This window comes from Stenella coeruleoalba (genome assembly GCF_951394435.1).
Source record: "Stenella coeruleoalba genome assembly, chromosome: 1".
Taxonomy (NCBI): domain Eukaryota; kingdom Metazoa; phylum Chordata; class Mammalia; order Artiodactyla; family Delphinidae; genus Stenella; species Stenella coeruleoalba.
This window is the reverse complement of record NC_137169.1, coordinates 72,945,383-72,958,300: the sequence shown is the minus strand read 5'-3', so window position 1 is coordinate 72,958,300 and position 12,918 is coordinate 72,945,383.

Genomic DNA, 12,918 nt, shown 5'->3' with positions numbered 1-12,918 from the left:
CATTCATTTTTACATTTCCATGTTAAAGATACAACACTAAAAGTGCATTACCTTAATAATCAATAACTCAGTGGGAGGTCCTAATGGGGAGAATTCACTGGAAGCTACATTCCAGTTGAAGTAGCAAAGGACCACCTTAGGCCTGCGGGCTATAATTAGACAACCATAAAACTAGGAGGTAAATGGTGGAAGGCTACATTAGCAGTAAAATGCTAACTTGCAAGTAATAAGCCTGAAATCTTTCATGTCTACTCGAGTGTCACTTACACTTGAACAAGGAAAATGTTATGTTAAAGAACAAATTTACATTTAGGATCCCTAAAGCTTAAGGACTGGTGAAGGTTAGCGTGGCAATGAGAAAACAGATGAATACAAATCTGCACACTTCACAGTTTTCACTCAGTTTGGCCCTTCCCTCTCCCTTTCTTTACCATCCACCAGTTTTTTTCTTCCCCCTCCAGGCTTTGCGAAACATTACAGAATTTAAACACAGGAAACCAATATAAAAACCCTCTCAGGCAAAGAAACAGTGCAGCTGACTTTACATTGTTTTTATTCGTGGCTCTCTAGTTTTACATTTTCTGATCAGTGACTGCCACTGAGACCAGGAAACCAGTTTCTTCAAGAGCATCTGTGGCCTGTCTGAAGGGCTTGCATTATTGATTTTCTGCTCATAGATTCCAGTTGCTCTGTCAATCATGGGCCAGAAATAAAAGATGGCAGTCAATAAGCAAAAGGACTGAGCTCCCATGAAGACAACAAAATAATTCAGGAGATCTGACTAAAACAGAAAATACCAAAATCCTCACGAGAAAAAAATAAAAAAAAAAATCAGTTAAGCCTTTCTGGGAAGGAAAGTCTGTAGTACCCCTGAAAGACATATTATGTTTGTAAGGGACTATATTCTTGCCAAGTGAGTCTGGAATTTTCTCATCAAATTAATTCATTAATGAAAACATTTATTAAGTGTCTGTTAGGCAACCATAGGCACTGAAGACAAAATGAGGAATATTACTCTGCTCCTATTGGATAGGAATGTATAGGGTACACATATAATTGTAAGAAAGTATGCTGAGTACTGCAGTAGAGGTAAGTACAAATGGCTTTGTGAGTATAGAGGAGGGAGATACAAGAGCCTGGACAAGTCAGGGAAGATTCCAGGAGTGATAACAGTTATGTTGTAACAACATCTTGAAGAAAGCTTAGGAGTTCTACAAACAAAGGGGGAGCAGAACACTCCAGGCTGAGGACCTAACATGTGAAATCACTCTATACTTGCTCACTTTGTTCATACAAATTTAGTGGACATATAAATTATTGAAAGAAACATTCTTTAAACTAAAGTGTATGAACTGAACACTGCTATGTTGGTTTTCAACTATTTAATGATTTTTTTTCCCTCATCCCACAGTGTTTAACTCATGCTTTGCACAAAGAAGCTTCTCAATAAATATTTGTTAATGGTTGGATTAGAGAGAGGAAGGCCAAACAGGAACTAAAGCAGGTAGTAAAGTATCTTTAAGGAGTTCTTAAATGTTTTTAGGACCCCCTCCATGTGATCTTCAAAATCTCAACATTATTATGTGGTAAAAAAAACAACTATGAATTGTAGTAAAGAATCCATTACAAATCCAATGTTTGGATGATGGGATTTTCTGGTTGATACAATTTTCTGGTTAAAGAAAAGCTATCTTAAATCGTTAAAAGGTTTTCACAAGTCTTTTGAAGTTGTGTTTGTTCAAGTTACTACCCTACCTGCTCAATAAAGCCCTAAGGGCTTCCATCATCCTCTGAATAATCTGACTCCACTGCCCAGTTTCCTCTCACACCCCTCCCTCTTCCTGTGCTCCATTCGCAGTGTTCGTCTAAAAATGCCGAGTGTCTTCCCACTTTAGGACATTCTAATATGATCTTTCTTCCTGACACACATTTCCTTCCCTGCAGGGTATCGGGGGCTCACACAACCATGGGAGGGCTGGGTCTCAGTCTCACCAAGCTCAGCCTGGAGAGCTAACCTCTAGAAAGTTGTCACTAACCCTTGCAGCTGCCTGTAGCACTGATGCAAATGATTGGCAGGAGCTCACCCCAAATCCACTGCCAACCTCCTCTCTGCTGTCTGATTATGCATCTTTGCAATTGCCGCTTGAGAACGATACCTTCTGCTCCTTCTCTTCTTTTCTGCTTTCTGTTCATTGTTGAACACTAAGCAGGATCAAGCAAAGAGGATTCTGGGAAATGTCCTTCTCAGTTCTTCTAACCTGCAGCGGGACTATAGTAGAAGACTGGATGTTAGATTGAATTGACTACAGACGATCCAGCACCCTGGCCAACTTCTACACAGCCTTCATTTTCACCGACTGTTTCCTAAACCCTAGGCAAGATTATGCTCCTCTGTCATAGCATTTTTCTTGATAACATCACAATTGTAATATGGTTAGATGTGTAGTTGTGGGATAAATATTTTTCTTATCTGCTACAAGCATATTACATCACAATTGTAATATGGTTAGATGTGTAGTTGTGGGATAAATATTTTTCTTATCTGCTACAGGCATATTACATCACAGTTGTAATATGGTTAGATGTGTAGTTGTGGGATAAATATTTTTCTTATCCGCTAGTTCTTTGTGTTTACCAAAATATCTTCTCACCCTCTGGAACCTATTAGGCTCTCAATAAATATTTGCTGAAGGAATGAATGAAGTATCTCAACTTCTTTTAGTGATTTATGCTCTTGCAATGCCTGAGCGTCAACCTCTTTGGACGTTGTACAGAGATGAGGTTTTGCTATAGATGTAACAACTGGAAGAGACTGGGTTAAATCAGTAATTGCAGGATACACTTGAAAGTTCCTTTAGAAGTTAACAGCAGGGAGGACAATTTGGCATTCTCTATCAGAAGTTTTTAAAATATTTCTATCCTTTGACCTAGAAATTCTGAGGATTTTTTCTAATGACATTTTAAGCTGTGAAAGAGATTGATGAATAAGGATTATTCATTGCATGACTCATTGTAAATTCTGGAAAGAATTGTCCTTATTCACACCTCCCACTCACTTTTCAAGCCATTATTATATGGCTTCAGTCCCCATAAACCCACTGAATATGTCTGTCTAAAACCTCCTCTTATCAATAAATCCAGTGGATACTTGTAGTTTGCATCTTCCTTGACCTCTCAGAGCACTTGACTTGCTGATGTTTTTTCTTTCTTTGAACATCTTCCCCTCTACCTGGCTCTTCTGCCTCTCTGGCCATTGTTTGTCACTCTTTTGTGAGCCTTTCTTCCTCTGCTTCCTGTTTCTGCTCTAGGTTCTTGCAACCTTCCTGCTATCTTTGGGCAAATTCATCATTATTTCAATTACCATTCATATGCTAAAAACATCTCAAGTTCATCGCTAGGCTGAAAGGATCTGATTATATGCATTTGTCTCCTGGACACTTCAACTGAGCATATGAAACTCAACTTCTCTAACAGTAAACATGCCATCTTTCCCAGCAAACGTGCTTCAATCAATTACTTACTCAATCAAAAGTGTGAGTGTGCTTGTGTGTGTATATGGGAATAGAGGTGCAGGATATTTTTACTTACTCTCAGGTAGGCAAGCTAACCAGCATCAAAACATAAGTAGTCCGTGATTGTTATTTTTAATCTAGTTCTCTTTTTTTTTTTTCACGGTTAGTAAATTTATTCTAGATTTTGGCAATGGAATTACTAATTTAGAGCACTTGGGTTTTTGACCATCTTTCCTTATCTAATTTAGTCTTATCTAAATTTGGACATTTTAGATAAGACTAAGAGAGCTTGGTACCATTTTGAACCAGAATCCATACACATCATAATTAATGGCTACACAATTCTATCATATGGAAATATGAGTTTATTTTACCATTCTCCTGTTGCTCCTTTCTAATAGAAGAGGAATTCAGAAACATTCTAGTGAATTGAGTATCCAGTTTAGTTAGGCTGCAGTCAGTATTGGCTTCATTATATACTAATGTTCATGAGTCTGAAAATATTTGGAGTTTAATTTGAAAAAGAAATTCTTAGCAGAAGTATATTTACCTGCATTTCTAAATTCCCTAGAAAGGGATTTGAGTCCATATTCTGGAAAAATCTTTCAAAAATAAAATAGAACATCATCTTTCAGAGATTGGGGGATTATTGTGTAGTCTCTGAAAGAACTTCAAATATTATGTAATTATGGGAGTGTTTTGCTCTGCCTTGGTTGACGATTACAGAAGGATAGCTTTCAAGATGCTTTTGCCTTACTGACCTTTCATAATTCTGGTCAAATAAGATAAATATCTGCAAGTCTGAGGACAAAAGAAATATGGTAACTTATTTTTCAGAGGAGTGTGATTTTAGTTTGATTCATTTGAATAGTAAGTGAAGTTCTAGGATGATTTTTAGTAGGCTCAGATAGCTGTCTACCATGTCCTGTGGCTTGCCTTCATGCAGGCTGAGAAAACACCAAATATCTGCATAGGGTTTAAACATGACACTAAGCTCTCCTTTGCCCCAACTACCCTAACCCCAACGTTTTATCCTTAGCAACTTTTTTCTGACTTGTCATAGTGCCTTAATTAATGAGCATGTAAGTAATAAAAGTTTATTCTCTCACCCAGGCTGGACATTTGTTATGAGGGACATGACCAAAATTTGGGCCATTCTTCAAGGAGAAAACAATGTTATTGAGAAGAAGAAATATGTGTATGAAGTAAATAGATAATAACTTAAATAAATTGGAGATCTGGAACCTGGAGAAAGGAAGACGTAAGTGATGGGGAAATAGGAGGGTTTGGCAAGGTAAATATTGCAATGATGTCCATGTGAAAAGAGTGATTTAGCTTGCTCTGTTGAATACCACTGGATGGAACTAGAAAAAGGATGAAAATTATAACATGGCATCTTGGAATTTAAAATCATAACTGACCTGGGCTCAGAAGGGCCTGCATTAAGATAATGAGTTTCTTGTTACTTGTCATTCAAGGAGATGCTGGGTAAACATGGATTAATACTATTCTGGAAGAGGGGGGAGAGTGATATGGGAAGATGGACAGGGGAAACTTAAGATCCATTCTGACTCTGGGAGTATATGTACAATTAACATGATTCCTGACAATTATATATTCTGACAAATATAGATGGTATATTATGTAGAAAATGTGGAACCAGACACTGTTTCAATAGACCTGGGTGAGCCACTTCCTCTCTAGAAATAAGGTTGTAAATGTGTCAAAATATGCATTTTTCTGGGATAGTATCTCCTGCCTTCATCAGATTCCCAAAAGTTCTATGGTCCCAAATAATTTATGACAACAGCAATAGAGGGCCTTGGTTTCGAGCATTAATGCTCACCTGTTGTGGTGTTTCAGTGAGTGAAACCTCAGTGGTGAGGTGGCTGTTGACTAACAGAAAATTAGGTCTAAAGGACAAAAACATAGGGAAGTTAAGTACTGACAGTGGGGAAAGGAGCAGAGGGAACTTGTGAGACTTAGGCGTGCTGAGCGGTGGGAACCAGCGGTAGAGACCTGGAGGGGTATGATCTTCTTGCATTGGCTCCAAACTGGAAATTGTCTTCTTCCTTCCTCAGAGCAGCTCTCTGTCCATTGCCACAGATTATATTAGGGTTCTCCAGAGAAACAGAATCAAGAAGGTATTCGTGATATATCAAATCAAGATATCAAGAAATATACATCTGTGTATATCTGTATACATATATCTGTACACAGATATATATATATATATATATATATATATATATATATATACACATATATATACAAGATACCCACACACAGGCACATGGGTGTGTCTATGAGATTTCTTTTAAGGATTTGGCTCATGTGGTTCTGGGGGTTGGCAAGTCTGAAATGTATAGGTCTGAAAGCTGGCAGGCACTGATGCTGCAGTCTTGAAGCAGAATTTCTTCTACTCTGGGCAACCTCAGTTTTAGCTCCTAAGGCCTTCAACTGATGGAGTGAGGCCCACACATATCATCAACGGTGATCCCCTTAACTTAAAGTCAAGGGATTGTAGATGTTAAACACATTTACAAAATACTTTGCCAGAAACAGTGAAATTAGTGTTTGATTAAATAACTGGGTACTACAGCCTGGTTAAGTTGACACATAAAATTAACCAACATAAGTACTATGTTATTATCTTTCAGGCCAGAAAACTTAAAGTTGTCATTTTTCTTTCTTATGAAATTTCATTGTGCTTTTCACCTAAGAAGGAACACAGTGAAAGTCTGGTTTTAATGGAGCCTGGAATGAAGATGAATGGAATACCAAGAAAACACACAATGCTTCTTTCACAATTGTGTCTAGGACTGGCTTTAATCAACGGAGTAGGTAATTGCTAAACTATTTGTGCCACTCGCCAAGTAGTAGCAATGAATTTACCCTTATTTATCCCATTTTGTTTTTGTGAGATGGATGGCTTAGTTATGGGTAAAATTTTTAGTTGAGTGATATAATCCCACCTTAACCCACTAAGCTGTCTAGGGGAATGGCAGATATTAGCAAAAACCCCTTAATTTGTACCTTTAATATATCACATCAATATCACATTAATACTTGCAGCAGTCAGTTATTTCTGTATATCAAATAATTACAAAATCACTTATTTTCACTATGTGTGTCTAAACTTGCTTAAAGTTGGCTGTAGGTCTTGAGTTTACTTTGTATCTCTTCTGTGTTTCTACATATTTCTGCTACTTTACTCTCTGAGAAATGACCATCTCATAGAAGACAAGCAAGGGAGGAAAGTGGAAACACAGGATGTCTCTGAAAGCCTAGGCTTGGAGATGACATACTATCTTCTCTACCCACATTTTATTGGCAGAAAGAACTGCATCAGTGGTGTGGGGAAGTATATTCTACCCCTGGTGGGAAAAACTGCCAAGTCACGTGCAAAGATCATGGATACAGGAAGAGGTGAAAAGTTGGGCCAGTAATTTAATCTATCACATTTATGATGGTGTATTAGTTTTTTTTTTTTATGGCTGCTTTAACAAATTACCACAAACTTGGTGGTTTAAAACAACAAAAATGTATTTTCTCACAGTTCTGGAAGCCAGAAATCTGAAATCAGTATCACGGAGCCCATATCAGGATGTTGCAGTTCACGCTACCTCTGCAGGCTCTGGGGGAGAATCTGTTCCACGTCCGGCCCCGCTTCCGGTGGCTGCCGGCGTTCCTTGAGTCCTGGCTGCATCATGCCAGTCTGTGCCTCCATGGTCACACGGCCTTCTCCCCTTCTATCTGTCTCCTCTTATGTCAACTTTAAATTTCCCTTTGCCCTTCTCTTTAAGGATACATGGGATTGTATTTAGGGCCCATCTGGATAATCCAAGAGAATCTCTGCATCTCAAGATTCTTAACTTAATCATATCACATACATGTAAAGTAATATTCAAGGTTCCAGGGGTTAAAGCCTGATATCTTTGGGGGACATTTTTCAGCCTACTACAAATAGGAATAGCAGTCACAGAAGGCTTTCCACCTACAAGACATTCAACTAAGCCTTTACATATATTAACTCATTTAATTCTCAAAACAACCCTTCATGTTGTTTCAGTTATCAGCCCTGCTTTTTAGATGAGGAAATTAAGGTGAACAGAAGCTAAACAACAACTTGCCAAGTAAGGCAGGATTTAAGCTCTCTGTCTCCAGAGTCTTCCTTAATCACTACATTCTACTGCGTCTCTACTTTGCTTATAAATCGACAGAAACATAGATGGAAACCACAGCATCTAACACTGGGACTTGAATATTGGGCTTTTAATATGATTAGGCAGACTGGCTTCTTATACTGAGAAATATGGTCTGAGCTCTTGAGAAGTTTAGGGAGTGGCAAAAAAGAATATCTTGGATGCTGTCAGCAATTGTTCCAAAGCTGCTGGGCTGGGATCAATGACCACGTTCCTAGGTGACATTCCAGTGGCCAAGTTCTCAGCAGAGTTTGGAACATTTGTGCCTGGCAAGGTTTCTTCTCAGAATTACTAGGAAGCTGTAACTGGTGCTTGACAGAGTCTGTGCTCTGTTCCCTGCAGAAAGCTGAAGCCAAGGAGTTTTAACACCCACAATTTAATAGGAAAAAAATCTGAGTAGTGTTGATGGTCAGGTCATTTCAAACCATCCATTCAACAGAATGATGTGTTTCTTTTTTTTTATTATTTCTTTTCTTTCCACTGTATTTCTTTTTTCCTTTTTTTTTTTTTTTTTTTTTTTTTGCGGTACACGGGCCTCTCACTGTTGTGGCCTCTCCCATCACGGAGCACAGGCTCCGGACGCGCAGGCTCAGCGGCCATGGCTCATGGGCCCAGCCGCTCCGCGGCATGTGGGATCTTCCCGGACCGGGGCAAGAATCCGCGTCCCCTGCATCGGCAGGCGGACTCTCAACCACTGCGCCACCAGGGAAGCCCTTTCCACTGTATTTTAATATAGTTTGCTTGAGTTCATTTTTGGTTACAAGGTTGGTGACAAAGGCTATGTTCTTTGTTTCTTCTTTATTTTGGTAAGAATTCTTAACATGACATGTACCCTCTCAGTAAACTTTTACGTACACATTACAGTGTTGTTAACTATAGGTATTACGTTCTACGGCAGATCTGCTTATTCATCTAGCGTAACTGAAACTTTGTAGTCTGAACAGCAATCCCCCTTTCCGTGTCCCCCCTTAAGTAACTACCGTTCTATTCTCTGCTTCTGTGAGCTTGACTATTTTAGATACTTCCTGTAAGTGGAATCATGTAGTATTTGTCTTTCTGTGACTGGCTTATTTCACTCAGCATAATGCCCTCTAGGTCCATCCATGTTGAAATGGTAGATTTCCTTCTTTTTAAGGCTGAATAATATCCCATTGCATGTATATACCACATGTCTTGATCCATCCATCTGTTGATGGAAATTTAGGTTGTTTCTACATTCGGGCTATTATGAATTATGCTTCAATAACATGGGAGTGAAGACCTCTTTTTCCTATCCTGATTTCAATTATTTTGGATACAACCTAGAAATAGGATTGCTGGAATATACGCTAGTTCTATTTTTAATTTTTTGAGGAATCTCTGTCCTGTTTTTCATAGTGGCTGCACTGTTTTTCATTCCTACCAGCTCTCTGCAAGCATTCCAATTTTCCGCATCCTTGCCAACATCTTTTATCTTTTGTTTTTTGATAGTAGCCATCCTAACAGATGTGAGGTGGTATCTCATCGTGGACTTGTTTTGCATGATTAGTGACATTGAGCATCTTTCCCTACACCTGTTGGCCATTTGAATGTCTTCTCTGGAGAAGTGTCTATTCAAGTTTGATGTGTTTCCTTAAATACACAGGCATTTTTTAATGACAAAGGCTGAGCTTTCTTAGCATGGCTTCTGACCTACCCTCTAAAAGGTATATCTTAGCTACATGTATCATTATGTTTGCTATTTTGATTTAAATACTGACAAAATATAATTTATTATATTATCAAGAACCCTAACATTGCACATGGAAGGTTGAATCCAGCCACATATGGCGTTCGCCAAATGTCTCCAGAGATTTTTCTATTTTTTATATGCTTTACCAGGATTTTGCTTCCTTCACTCTTTAGCCCATATGTTTTTTTTGAAGCTCATTAATTGGCACAAACTTTAAGCATTTGTCCCCAATCAATCAAAAGTATTTTATATAGGTAAAATATTTATTTCCAAATGGCTTGGTTGGCTCTTTCAGCGTGCTAAAGATTTTTCTATTACATTAAAAACTGCTGTTATTATTCTCTCCAAGAGTAAATAAATTTAGATCAATGACTTTCATGTATATTCCAGGCTTTCCAAACCTACATCCTGAAGTCTGCCAAAATGACTGAACAGTAAAAATCACATTCTCACTTAGGCTTCTGGAAGTTGGGACAAAAATCAGTTTCCAAGGTACAAATAATAAGCTCAAAGCAAGACCTTTTCTTTCAGCTTTTCACTTTCCATTGCTTTGTAGAGAATTATCGTTTGGCTTAATTGTCAAGAAAAGTAAGAAGGAAGATCAAGGCTAATAATTAAATTTCTGCCACAGATGGAATTGTCAAAAATTCAACATGGTGTGGTAATCAAGGAATTACAGGGAGTTTAATACCTGTCTCTTCTCTGGATTTTATTGCAGGCGCAGAGGAAAAAAAAACCCAAAATATTAGGAGGTTCGGGATATTTGTGTGTAGTAGAAGGTCATATTTGGGAGTTTCAGGAGAATTAAGAACCCTCCAGATGATGATAATACATCAACACTGAGCTTGTCCCCATGTCAGATGTTAGCACTCACTCCCCTCCCCTGGCCTGGAATAAGCTTATGTCAGATGGCCACATGGACTGCCCTTGCTTCATTCAGATCTCTGCTCAAATTCTTTCTCTTCAGAGAGTCCTTTGTGACCATCCTATCAAAAGTAGCAACACCTGCCACTCTAATCTTGCCTCTGTTTATTTTTTCTTCTTGATATTTATCACTACCTCAGTTTATATTCATGTTCATTTGTTAATTGTTAGCTTGTTTGTTGCCTTCCCCCACCGCCAGAGCAGTGCCTGGTACAGAGTGGATGCCAAGTACATGTTCGCTATTCCTATTGAAACCCCTTGTCACACTTCAGTTACAAACACACTCTGTTTGTTTGTTTTTAATTTAGTGCTTATGCATAGACACTTTGAAATTTTAAAAAAAGTCTGCTTGAAATATTTCTAAATATTTAAAAACAAAGAACCAGGGGGCATAGGATATGAGAGGCCATCTTATAGGTAAAAAGGAAGCTCAGAGAGAAAAAATGAATAGTTCAAGGTCACATGGCTGTCAAGAATCTTGGGGGTGGGTCTGAGGTTTTACCCTACTGGCAAGCTAGCAAGTTATCCTTCCATAGTTTCATGGATGCTGGCAGAGACATAAGACTCCTGAGTCAGAAACAAAGAACTGTATTCTCATGGCACAGCAATCTTCATGAACATCATATTTGCCCCATTTCTCCTTGTCCTCTTCCCCTACTTACCAGCCTCATTGGAGTGATGTGGAGCTTGCCCAGCTGGATGCTCTATGTTCACACTGTGGCTCTGTGTCACACCTGAGGAGCCCTAAGCTTAAGGATTTGAATCTTTTATAATAAGCAGTAAGCAAACCTAACCTCTGATCCAGAAGAGTCACTATCTCTGTCATTCTGTGTTGTACAACATCCTTGAAAGATACCACTCTCACAAAACATGGAGAAATGCTAGAGATCTATGGAGAATTGTCTCAACATCAGCCAGTTAGTAAAAAACAATTGGTGCTATGTCCTATCTCTTTTTTTTTTTTTTTTGTACGCGGGCCTCTCACTGTTGTGGCCTCTCCCGTTGCGGAGCACAGGCTCCGGACGCACAGGCTCAGCGGCCATGGCTCACGGGTCCAGCCACTCCACGTCATGTGGGATCTTCCTGGACCAGGGCACGAACCCACGTCCCCTGCATCGGCAGGCAGACTCTCAACCACTGCGCCACCAGGGAAGCCCTGTCCTAACTCTTAATAATCATTGCTTTATGAAATTGCATAAAACCTGTATAGCACACAGTACAATACTTAATAAACATTAACTTTATTCTCATTCCACATATTTCTTTTCATCTTTGGGTTACATATAAGTTTTCTGCTTTATTTCTGATGATGTATCATGGATATTGGTAAAGGGATGCATCAGAAAAAAATCAGCCATAATCTCATCAATGCTAAACTCTATTCTGAACACATCAACAGAGGAAGCCCATTACAACAAACCATTAAAAGAATATAGATACTTCATGAGTATTTAATACCTTGTAAAACGTAATAAATGTACAGAATCTTAGAGTGGGGGGCCTTAAGATCACCTCACTGAACTTGCCCTTTTTCCTTGGCTTTACCAATTTACTGGTGAGGAAACAAGCTGAGGGAAGGAAAAGCTTTGTCCACAGTCATATTGGGTTAATAGCAGAGTGGGGAATGTGACAGTCTTGATGTGGTAGTATGCCTGTAACAATAACTTCAGTCTTATCTTCTCACACTGCTTTTCAAAAGAGCACTCACAGTATATGAGTGATTTGAGTTAATGACCTCCTTAAGTGCTTATCCAGGAGAATGTGGGGCTGCCCAGACCTGAAGGTGAGGAACTTGGATTGTATTGCAAGGGAAACTAGAGGCTTTTTGAAGTTAAGAGTAAAGATTAAATGCTGTGGAAAACCCTAACTGCATCAATTAATCAGTACTTATCCATTGTGTGGGAGGTGGTACATCATAGCAGGTGTAAACTCTGGAGTCAGATTTGGGTGTGAATTCCTACTTCACTTAGCTTTTTAAAGTTATTTACCATTGCTTTCCCTCAGATTCTTCATATAGAGTCTGAAGATAATGATTGTACCTTTCTTACAGAATTAGAAGATGAAGTGCATACATGGCATTTAGCACAGTCCATATAGAGAAAGAACTCAATAGTATTAGGATCATTCATACTATTATGTAACCTAGATTTTACAAATCATTTGGGCTGGGTATTATATGTTGGCCTTTCTAGAAGATTCTTTCTCCAGCCTCCATCCTGCTCTGTATATTTGGAGAATGAGCCGTATGTGCCACCTCAGTTGACAACCTTGAGTTAAGCCAATGGGGGAGTCCTGGCAGAGAACTGGGGAAAGGAAGGAAAGAACCATGTCAGCTCGCTGTGAAGGCCACCAGGAGCCCTAATTCTGTCAGGCTGCCCTCTCTACACTGCCCTCTACACTTCAGCATTCTGTCAACTGCCTTCACCTCCTTGGCCATCACCCGCTAAACCAGCCATGGAGTACTGCATTGTCTCTTGTGGTCTTCTAATATCAAGCTCACACTTTTTAAAAGGGTACCTTTGTTCATCTCTTCTCAAATTATCCTAATCTGAATGTGCCCTCTAAT